The sequence below is a fragment of the Amblyomma mixtum genome, chromosome 4 (assembly GCF_055824585.1).
Source record: "Amblyomma mixtum isolate Tamu chromosome 4, ASM5582458v1, whole genome shotgun sequence".
Lineage (NCBI taxonomy): Eukaryota > Metazoa > Arthropoda > Arachnida > Ixodida > Ixodidae > Amblyomma > Amblyomma mixtum.
The window spans coordinates 160,686,786-160,699,013 of NC_143015.1; positions in this window are offsets into that span (position 1 = coordinate 160,686,786).

Here is a 12,228-nt window from a genome sequence, read left to right on the forward strand (position 1 = left end):
CACCTGACCCCGATACTTTTAGTCTGGCATGGGTTAAACAATGACCAAAGTCTCTGATGTTTATCAAGGTGCATGCATAAAACAAAGATGGTAACATGACAGCTTACTGGGCGCGAGCTGTTCTAATAGCCAGCGCAGGACACATACACGCAGAAAAACCTGGACAATTGGTAGCGGCGAACGCATAAAGCTGGCATCAAAGTGAATGCTGTTATGCAGCTCTCTCTGAGATGTAATAACCTCTAACTTTTCTGTTTTTTTAGCTGGCGTCACGCTCTAGTTCAATAAACTTTTCTCCAGCAAAACAAATCTTCACCAAAGAATGCGGTGTTTCAGATAAGAAGTAATCTTTTTCACATTTAATTTTCATTCAAAATCCTTTATGCAGTATTTTTCTATGACAGCAAGCAGCGGCAACTGCTGGTCATATTCACGTATTTTGACATCCTGCAAACAGACACCTTTTCTGTCATACGCGAGCCCGAGGAATTTCCACATTTCCGAGGAATTTCCACTCCACATCCTCACATCCTCCACATCCTCACATCCTCAACGGCCAGCAATGCAAGGACGAGGACCTACTTGTAAGGCTTCGCACCGGATCCAATATCATTATCGTTAGCACCCCGCACGAGCAAACGGCACAGCTAGTGCGGCACATTACCCGTCTCAAATTTGGCGGAAAGACTTATGATGTTAACGCTTACGTGGCAGCACCGGAAGACGTCCTGCGCGGCGTGATCCACGGTGTAGACCCAGGTACCCCTCCTGAAGAACTCAAAGCACACTTACGAGTCAGAACTCAAGGAGTGACCATACTTCAGGCAAGGATGCTTGGAAAATCCAAGACGGCAGTGCTCACGTTCGACGGCCCGGTCTTGCCGAAATTCGTCATATATTACGGAGGAGAAGTACCATGCTGCCAGTACCGCCCCACTAGGCAAGTGTGTTACGTCTGCTTCCAGCAAGGAAACCGCTCCGACGTCTGCCCCACACCGAACATTATTGTGTGCGGACTGTGCGGAGTTTCAAACCCGCCCGACAACCACGAGTGCGCGCCCAAGTGCATAATCTGTGGCGAGGCACACCGGACCGGATCCAAGGAGTGCCGAGATAGATTGAAAAAAGCAAGACCAAAACCCACAGGAGGCAGAGGACGGAGCGACCAACGCGGGCGACCACCCAAGCGATGGCTCAGCTCAGAGGGAGAGACATCGAGGAGCCGATCGAGGTCCAACTCCTTCCCGCCTCTACCACCAGCCGGCCCACAGGAGGGGGAGAAGCAAGAGAAAAAGAAAAAGAAGAAGCTTTCCCAGACAAGCGGCGGCAAGGTGAGCTGGGCTTCTACCACTGCTTCGCACTCGGTAGGAAAGGGTAGTGACATAAACAACACAAACAACAAAGACAGTCGTGTCACAGAACCGAAGGACGCGAACAGCGATGCGCTCAGACGTGAGCTAGAACTGGCTCGAATCAAACAAAACGAGCTCGAACGCAAAGTTGAGGAACTCACAAAAACACTAAAGGAAGAACAGCGGGAACTCGACACGACTAGAGCCCTTCCAAAACGACAACCACAGGCATCGAACGAAGGAGACCTTGAAACACAAATGCAACAGATGATGCTGCAGATGATGCAGGATATGATGCAGCAAATCCAATCGCAAATTCAAAAGATGCAAGTACAATTCCAAGGGCAAATCTCAGAGATCAGAAGCGCTTTTAGAAAGCAAAAACATACCGAAAACATTAGGGAAAGGGCGTACAACCGTCCAGCGCTAACAGCTTTCGCAAGCGAACAAGGCAACAGCAGTAACGCGTAAACATGACCAATACGTATCGGCAAGAACAAGAATACTTAGATATTTGGCAATGGAACTGGAGAGGCTACCGCAAAAAGCAGGCCCTCTTAAAGCAATATATAAACAAACAACTCACACCTCCTGATGCAATTGCGCTCCAAGAGACCGGAATCAAGCCGACCTTACAAGGGTACGAGGTTTACGAGAGTCAAAACGAAGGTAAAGCGGCCGTCCTAGTCAGCAAAAGCATTACCGCCATCAGGCACGATACCATCGCCGACACCGACGTTGAACACGCGCTTGTTGAACTTATTCCGAAAAAGCGAAAGGGACGCAGCACGTTCTTACTGAACGTGTACAGCCCGCCGAGACAAAGAAAAGCCAAACTCTTCGAACTGTTTTATGGAGCGCACAAGCTGGCCAAAGAAAATGCACTCATCATCGTAGGAGATTTCAACGCCATGGACAGGAGTTGGGGATACCAGAAACAAGACATCAAGGGAAGAACATTAGTGGAAGTAGCGGAATACTTTGGCTGCAGTCTAATCACAGATCCTGCGACCCCCACGAGAATCGGGAATAGCGTGAGCACGGACACATGCCCGGACCTCACCTTCGTAAGGAACAGCAGGGAGTCACAGTGGGAAAACATGATGGAAAATCTAGGCAGCGATCACTTTATCCTCCGGACACGAATAGCATCCGACACCATAAGACGCCAGATTGGACAGGCGAAAATCACTGACTGGAACGCGTTTCGCGGGGCTTGCAACAAATCTGAAGGCGGTATCCAATCACAGGAGGAATGGAGCGGCATGCTGAGAGAAACGCGACAACGATGCACAAAAAGTCTAAGGAGAACGACAGCAACGCCTGAAGTAGACGCCCACCTCCTCAGACTATGGGAAGCGAGACACAGTCTCACCAAAAGATGGCGGAAGCAAAAACACAACAGGAAACTAAAACTAAAGATAGCAGAAATTACGGCAAAGGCGGCAGAATACGCGACGCAACTCGCGAAACAAAATTGGGACCAACTCAGCGAATCACTTAGGGGAACTCTAGGCCGGCCAGAACCTGGAATCTCTTAAAAGCACTAATCGATCCGACCAAAATAAAATCAGAAAACAATAAAGCCATCCACCGGTTCATCCACTCCTTCGAGGGATCAGACATCGCCCAACTGGAGAAGGCACGAGAAAAATGTTTCGGCGATCACAACCGCGATACCAAGGAACGTATCGAGGAGCCGAAAACGAGAAACTCGACCGCCCCATAACTGTGGAAGAGGTTTACGCGGCCATAAGAAACACCACCAGAAACACGGCAGCCGGAGCGGACAGAATCGACAACGCCCTAATCCGCAACCTGAGCGACGACCTCATACAAGAGCTCGTCACCTTTCTTAACAAACATTGGGAGGCGGAGACGGTTCCCGAAGATTGGAAACACGCCGAAGTAATAATGATACCTAAACCTGGTAAAAAGCTACAAATTGAAAACCTCAGGCCTATATCACTCACGTAGTGCCTTGGCAAGCTTTACGAACGGGTTGTGACTTTCAGACTGCAAATTTATATGGAAGACAACGACTGTGTACCACATACCATGTTCGGCTTCAGAGCGAAGCTCTCGACGCAGGACGTACTCCTCCAAATACAAGAAGATGTCCTGCGAAACGTACCTCGGACGGGAGAAAATGTCATAATGGCCCTGGACATCAAGGGGGCATTCGATAACGTCAACCACGAAGCGATCCTTACGGGCCTAGACAACCTGGATTGCGGACGCAGAATCCACGGCTTCGTCAAAGCCTTCCTGTCCGAGAGAACTGCCACCATCGGCATAGGAGACCTTCGATCGGAAAAAATTCGCACTCCAAACAAAGGAACACCCCAAGGGTCAGTTATCTCACCCATACTATTCAACATAGCTATGATAGGCCTAGCTCGAAAACTAGAGAACATCGAAGGCATCAGGCATGCAATCTATGCTGACGATATAACAGTCTGGACAAACACGGGCTGTCTCGGAGAGAAGGAAGAAAGGCTACAGCAAGCGGCCTCTTGTGTAGAGCAATACCTCGCAGAAAGAGGACTCTCATGCTCGACCGAGAAATCGGAACTGCTGAGAGTCTGGAGAGGCAAGCAAAACCGGACCGTCCCAACCAACGAGGACCTAAAACTCAACGTCTACATAGAAGGGACGCCCATACCCGAAAAGACAACAATAAGAATTTTGGGCATGTGGGTTCAATCCAACCAGCGCAGTACTCACACTTTTACCCTACTGAAAGCAACAACGCTACAAGTCGCACGCATGATCACCCGCATCACCAACAGGCGACATGGCATGCGTGAAGAAGACACACTAAAACTAGTCAGAAGCCTAGTAGTTAGTCGAATCACGTACAGCCTACCCTACCAGTGCCTCAACAAAAATGAAATACAACAAGCGGATGCCCTGCTACGCAAAGCGTATGACAGCGCTCCGACTACCACGCAACACGTCTACAGAAAAACTCATGGCCCTGGGATTACACAACACCTTTGAGGAGCTACGAGAGGCGCAGCTTGAGTCGCAAAAACTCAGGCTGTTGCAAACAACGACAGGAAGAGCGCTCCTGCAGAGGCTCGGATACCGCGAGCAGATGCGAGAAATGTCGAGGACGGCAACGATCCCCGACGAGCTTCGCAAGACCCTCAAGGTAGCGCCAATACCAAAAAATATGGATCCCAACCTCCATCGAGGCAGAAGAGAAGCGAGGGCCGAATTCATCGAGAAAACATACGCTCCTCAAGCCACGACCGTGTATACAGGCGCGTCTTGGAGAGGAGGAGATACCAAAATCGCTGTAGCGGCGGTGGTCGATTCGTCTTTACGCGAAATGACCAGCGCGTCTCTCCGAGGCTGCACAGCTGCAGAGTCCGAGGAAGTAGCCGTTGCTCTAGCGGTGGCGGAGGGCTATAGAACCGGGCGGTCACTAACAATACTTACGGACTCTCAAACAGCCTGCCGAAATTACATGAATGGCAGGATAGGTCGTCACGCGCTCCGTATACTCCTCGCAGCGAGTGACAGAATTAAAAACCGGGAAGAACAAAACGACAAGATCCGACACAAAATTGTGTGGGTACCGGGGCACACGGGGGTGGCAGGGAACCGAGAGGCCGACAGGATAGCTCGAGGATACATTACTTTCCGAGCTTCCGACGAGACCGCGGAACTCGCGCCAGCACCCAGGGAATACTCGGCCATACTACAGAACTATAGAGGCAGAAGAATGCGATATCCCCCACCGCACAAATCTCTCAGCAGAGAGGAAGCTGTCACTTGGAGACAATTACAAACAGGCTCTTTCCCAAACCTACATATACTAAACAAAATGCACCCTACGATATACACGAACAAATGTCCCTGGTGCGACGAAAAACCTACACTATACCACATCACATGGGCCTGCCAAAACATAGACGTGGTCCCCAAAATACAAAACCCGAGTGCGGAGCAGTGGGAGACTCTGCTGTCCAGCGACCGCTGCGAAGACCAACAAGGTCTGGTACAGCGAGCTCAACGGGCGGCAGTGGCCAGCGGAGCCCTGGACTGAGGGCAACCGACCACTGATTAGAGGCGGACGACTTCGACAGAGAAGGCTCCTGGGGGTAGAACCAAGACGTCTCTGAAGATGCCCCCAAACCGCAGGAAAAACCATTAGTGTAAATAAAGTTTTCCCTTCCTTCCTTCCAAAGGCTATGATATTTGGTTTGGTTAGTTTATGGGGTTTGACGTCCCAAAGCGACTAAGGCTATGAGAGACGCCGTAGTGGAGGGCTCCGGAAATTTCGACTACCTGGGGTTCTTTAACGTGCACTGACATCGCACAGTACACGGGCCTCTAGAATTTTTCCTCCAAAGAAATTTAGCCGCCGCGGCCGGGATCGAACCCGCGTCTTTCGGGTCAGCAGCAGAGCAAAATAACCACTGAGCCACCGCGGTGGCAAAAGGCTATGAAGTCCAATGAGAAGAATCATATCATAGGATTTCGAGTCAGGTTGGGCTTACCGGCCTTTTAGTTCTGATATGTTTACTATCATGTTTAGGCCATGTAGCGCCTACCTAAGTTCTATGTAAATAGTTTTTTGTGTGTGCGTATAAACACACACACATGTATATTATATCCTTTGTGTACAAAACCATGTAAATAAATACCATGAAAGAAAGAAAAAAAGGAAGTAGCGTAGTCATTAGCACGCTCGGCTGCGGAACGGAAGGATGGTGGTTCGAATTCTATCATGCACAAAGATTTTTTTTTCTGGTCTGAGTAGAAAAAACGTGACACCTCTGCTGACAACCTTCTGCCGATAACGATGAGGCATTAAAGGCTTTCGCCTTAAAGGATCGAACCCGCCTCCAAGTAGCATAGCGAAGATGGATTGATAAAAGCTGGGTGGCAACGTTGATAAGAACGTAAAAAGGAACATAACAAGCTGTGGTTGCAGCATTACGTATTTCTTATCAAGAGCTACCGTTTATAAAGCAGCACCGATTCCCGAGTCACTGCACCCCAATAATCAATACAACAGTAACGATGAAGCAAGGGGCATCCAAATGCAAACAAAACACGGAACCCTTTCATTCATCATTACAGAGTTCTATGCGCCAAACAAGCGCCAAAGTATGACGCTCGGTATGAGAGTCAGTTACGTCCGAGCTTTTAACACACTCCGGAAAAGTAGAATTGAGGCCCACAAAAGGACCCTTTAAATGGGCTGTTTAAAGCAGCCCGTTTCTGACGTGCTCATAGCGCTGTGTACGGCACAATTTTTGTATAGCCAGAGTAGGGCTGCCTACGTCAATCTTGGTCACTGTATGGCTTATGGGGATCATACACTGCAGTGACAGATACGATGAGGGGAGGAATGAATGAATGAAAAATAAGTGTCGCGGACCGTGCCGCTAAGTATAACGGGCTGTACAATGTATGGACAGTGTTTGTTGCGGCTGCCATAAAAATATTAAAAAATTATAGGCCCCCATCAGCACCGGTATCTCACAAAAGGCTCGAAACAACATTAGATGTAAATGAACATGTCTAAGGGAGCACAGTCATATTTTTGTACACTTGTAGGTGAAAATATAAATGAAGAGAAGGGGCTACGCGAACTGAACTACAATTCCGGGTAGCGTTCCCGGGAAGACCCCCCTTATCTGTTCTTGGAAAGATAGGTAGAGCAGGGTGTACATAAGGAAATTGGGTTGTCGGTAATTGGTTACAGGAATTAAAATAGGAGTGGGGATAGCGGGGGATTCGGTAATTCAGTGACAGAATCAAGCTCCTATGCAGACCTCTCTAGAGGGTCACCACTAGCTCTGTCGAATGTGTGGTCCTTGGCCTCCAAACGTACTCCCATCACTACTGAACGCCCTCAGGGATCTCCGACCTTCACACACTCAAAACGTAGGGAGTCGGAATTCTCCTGTAGAAGGGTACAACTCAAGAATAGAGGGACAATGCTTTTCAAGGAAGGCTCTGCAACAAATCTATGCCGCTCATTCATTGTCATTACGTCCCGATCAGCCACCTTGCGTTTTCCGGCGCGCATCTGCGAACAGTCCTTGGAGATACAAGGCAGCTGAGGACGTCACCAAAATGAGCCGATGCAATAGATTGGATAGAGAGCACCCTTTGCGGGGCATTTGGCGTTCTGCTGTCAGTTCTACCCGAGTAGAGGAGAGTTATGGGTTTCGACCACATGGGGTTCTTTAACGTACGCTGACATCGCACAGTAGACTGACCTCTAGAATTTCGCCTCCATCGAAATTCGACCGCCGCGGCCGGGATCGGGAAGTAGAGGAGAGTTAAGGTAACAGCGAAACCTCCTTTAACACGAAGGCGTATCCACAATTTTTCTGGTATATGCCTCGTGCTTACCTCAGGCACTGTCTCCGTCTGAGTAGAGCCGATGACACGGGATGAGCTTGCACAGTACCAGCAGTTGGTGCGTCTGTAGCAACTGTAGCAATGCACTGGAATTTAAAAAAAAAACACAGGAGCGTGACGAGAGCACGCTTCGCGCGTGCTCAGCGAACGAGTTGAAATCAAGCAAGCATTCAAGTTCAGAGCAGTCCGGTAGGTGTCCTTGCAAGGCTTCCGCCCATTCATGAAAAAATGAACAGATTGAATAAATATACTTGAGTAAAACACATTTTTGGACAAGTTGGTAACATTCCTGATTCATACCGGCAGCGAAGAAGCACAAACAAAGAAAAGGAACAACGTTCGTCCGCGTTTTTGCATGCTCCTTTTCTTTGTGTCTGTGCTTCGCTGCCGGTATGAATCAAGGTGGAATAAATACATCGACAACAATAGCAAATAGATAAAACAAATACATTCCATCTAGGGCACCCTCACGTCTGCAAAGAAGTGCTGTGCAGTCGTGAAGAGCACTGTAATCAGCGCAACCGCTATATTGGGGCTGCTGGCCCGCCCTTGGACTTGGCCATGATGGCAAGCAGGTGGCAACATCAGGCAGAATAGACCTAGTACTCGTAACCAGAACGGTACAGGAGAACAAGTTGGCATTAATGCACGAAAAATCTGCAATTACCACAAACGCAACTGATTCATTTTAAGATCGTGTGGAAACCGCGCTGTACTTGAACAAATCCACTTTGAGGACGACAGGATAACAGACGACAGAATAACAGACTACAGAACGACAGGCGCTTCGTCTGTCGTACTCAAAGTGTGTATTGTTTGTTCAAGTACAGCGCGGTTTCCGCACACGATGAACCACAACTAGCCCCTGTAATTGCTCTGATCATTTTAGGAACCATTCGCGTTGCGAGAAGCCTCAGCATGAAAAAGAAAGCATACGCGCTTTCAACCTTATTTGAGCATTCCTTAATTAAGCATGCGCTTTTTCCAATTGCGCCTCAGTTTCCCAATTTTCCCCTACACATTATTAAAGACATGGAGTTCCGGTAAGAAGTTGTGCTAAAAGGCAAAGCGCTAAGTGCGTCGTAGTACGAATACATTCGCATCCGAAGCACACTCATGAAACAAAAGCAAGCCGAAATAGAGGGGCAGGAGGAGGGAAAGCCGGTTACTCACTCGTAGTATCCTGTCGCAAAGGGTAGCCGATCCACCGATGTCGCGCACGAAGGCACCCGTTCTCACAGCGCAACTAACGTCAAAGACTGGGCCACGAAAGCGTCTATCTGCCTTTCCGAATTTTTTTTCTTCCTCTTCTCAGGTGAACACACTACGGCTGTACACGTTCGCAGCAAAAAGACATGTGCATACATGCCGAAACACTACACGCACTTCGGCTTATCGTAAGGAAAGAGCGCGATAAAACAGACACAAATTTTGTTGCAAACGAATAAAGCAGGGTAGATAACCGGCTGTAAGGTAATATAAAACTTGCTTCCACTCATTCCTAAAGAATAAATGCTGCCTAGGTTTTTTTTTTTAAAAAAAAAGCAGCAGATGAGCTGCCGGCTTTCGAAATAGCTTACAGTTTATGCCAACGAAACCACCATCCTCAGGAATGCTTTCCAGAAAACGTTAAGACTGGAGGGGTAATCACTGATTAGCATCTGGTGATTCACTCAGTTTTCAAGAAATCGCCATGTTTTCAATCAGTTCTGTGCAGATGTTCAAGGGAAGAGCAGATAATTGCAATGCTAACGCATCAAAACGGTTGCAATAGCAATTACGCTTACTTTCTAATGTTAAGGGCAGTCTACTATCCGCGATCAGGCTTCCCGCTATTCACTTTTTTTTCCGCGTGCAGTCAACAGAATGAGAAAATGCACCGTCGCAGTGCGCACTGGTATGCTGTGTCATGCAGGTGACGTGGAAGCTAGTGGAATCTTTTCACATCCTAAAAAGATGCCCAGGCTTAGCTTGGTTAAGCCAAGAATGCGTTGCATATTGCGCGGTCTTTCTTTTTTTTTTTGAGGGAGAGGTATTGCTTGGCGGCACTCGATTTTCTCGGCAAGACGTCACGCGCCCGCGCAGCGCCCCTAGCGGGAGTCAGGCGGTGGCTGCGGCCGCGCGCGACCGCGCGAGTTGGGGCCCAGATTTTCCTCCGGCTGTCATGACGTCACGTCACGTGGTTGCGCTAAAGGTCAATGGTGGCTGCCCGGCCGCGCCCAAGGGCTGAACTGAGTGATTGCAATATGCAACGCATAAAAACCAGATTCATATGCGAGCAATCCGTCTATCGGCCTGTCTGGAAAAGCTGAGCAGAATGGTGTGTCTGTTGGTATGGCATGTCAAAGATGAAAAACCAGCCAAAAAAGACGGACACACATGAAGAGAACACAGGACAAAGGCTGGACTAACAATTGAATACTTCATTGAATACAGATCGTCGGGTCGCCACCCCGCATGCGCCAAGGCAAGATAGACACACAAACATGGTAATTCATATAATCAAACTATTTTGTCGTCAGCGCAATCGATGGTGAACTGACGCAAGCATCACCATGTTTAGCAGTTTGAAAGACCTCAAAGAGTTCACAAGCCTTACGTGTTTTTCCATAGCCCGGAATGGTGACATCTGCGAAACGTGGGGAACATTTGCCGGGTAATCTTGCTTTGCATTGCAGTAGGTGTCACTGCAAATGTTTCCCACGTTTCGATGGAAAAACACGTAAGTCTCGTAAAATCTTTGAGGCCTTTCAAATTGCTAAACATGGTGATGCTTGCGTCAGTTCACCATCGATTGCGCTGACGACAAAGGAATTTGATTATATTAATGACCATGTTTGAGTGTCTATCTTGCCTTGGCGCATGTGTAGAGATTACCCGGTGGTCTGTACTCAATAAAGTATTCAGTTGTTAGGCCAGCCTTTGTCCTGTGTTGTTCTCTCCATGTGTGTTCGTCTTTCTTTGGCCAGTTTTTCTTCTTTGTCTGGAAAAGAGATATGTTTCTTCGGAAAATCGGACGGGATTTTTTTCTTAATCTTCCGCTCAAAATGCTGGCAGGTGGCGTGCGATAGTGCCGGCTTGTTGTTCTTGTTTTTTGGAAATGTGTAGCCTTTGAATAAAAAACTTTGCGCGATTTTGCGCTGTGTCCTGTGGTTTTCTTGTGTCCGCGTCTCGAAGTTAGCGCCTGTATTTTTCGAGATGGGCGTACACAAATAAGCTCAACTATCAGCCCTGGTAATGCGTCTTCAATGGATCCTTCGTGCCGACTTCCAAAAGTCTCTTCTAGTGGTCCCCGATTCTCGTACTGAATCTTAAACATTTCAGGTATAACCGAAATTCACTTCCATACATGAATACAGCCTAACGACAAGCCTTTACCCCCCCCCCCCCCCTGTCTTTTCAAATCCTCGACCTTCGTACGCACTGTCATGCAATGGAATGGTGCCTTTCTCCACACACTGGTGTTGAGCTTCAAGAGCGTGCGTTCTTTTTTCTTGGACCGACATGTTCCACTTTTTGGAGCGAAAGCTCTACTTCTCGCGTACGAAGCTGAAGGTCATGTGGCTATGAAATTTGACCTTCAAACCAGGAGGAGCGGAGGCGCGGCTCTGACGTCATGCGAAGTGTCTCGCCACGCCTCGCCACATTTGCGCGCGTTGAGCCGATGGAGCTCGCTCGCCTCGCAACTATCGAATCACGTGACTCGCTGCGCCGCGCCACAGCTGCGTATGCGAAACCGAAGGCAGCCTCGAAACTGCCGGAAGTCACGTGACGCACCGTTTGCTATATAGGAGTGTGTGGCGTGTGCTGGATGAGCAACGTGCCGGAACTAGTGCTTCGACAATGTATCGTCGCCGTCAATGGAAAGGCGTCAGATTGGATAAACTATGATTAAAAGATCGTTCGCTCGCCTTACTAGGGTTGAGCCGGGTAGCACCACAGCTAATTTTTCCTTTCGTATTGCCATTGCCATGCAGAGCTATCCATGCGCAAAATGTGGGATTGTCTGCTTATTCGTATATTTGCCCCGTAAAAGAAGTTATTCCGCAGAAAATTGGCTGTCGGCACGTGCACTTTTAGTTTTTAAGAAAAAAAATTGGAGGCTTATCAAGGTTAAGCCCAGTGGATGCGAAGCATGTCCTTAGCGTTTGGAGGCATCTTGAGCGCATACACGCCCGGCGCAAAGACGCTGGCGCGGTTGCGGGCACAGAGACTCACGCGACGGCGGGCGCGCGCCGCCTCATCCTTGGCGTGACGTCACATATCCCGCGATGCAGCGATGGTGGCGCCGCCGCCGCGTCGCGCGCGACGGCGCGAACCGAAGCGTGGAGGCCTCCGCCGGGCGACGTCCGACGGCGCGATATGAGGCCCCGTCTGCAGCCGGTGTGACGTCATCACGTGACGTCACATCATGTGATCTCACTTCAAGGTCAATCGTGGCCACCGCCGGGAGGCGACCGACGGCGCGATATGAGGCCCCATCTGC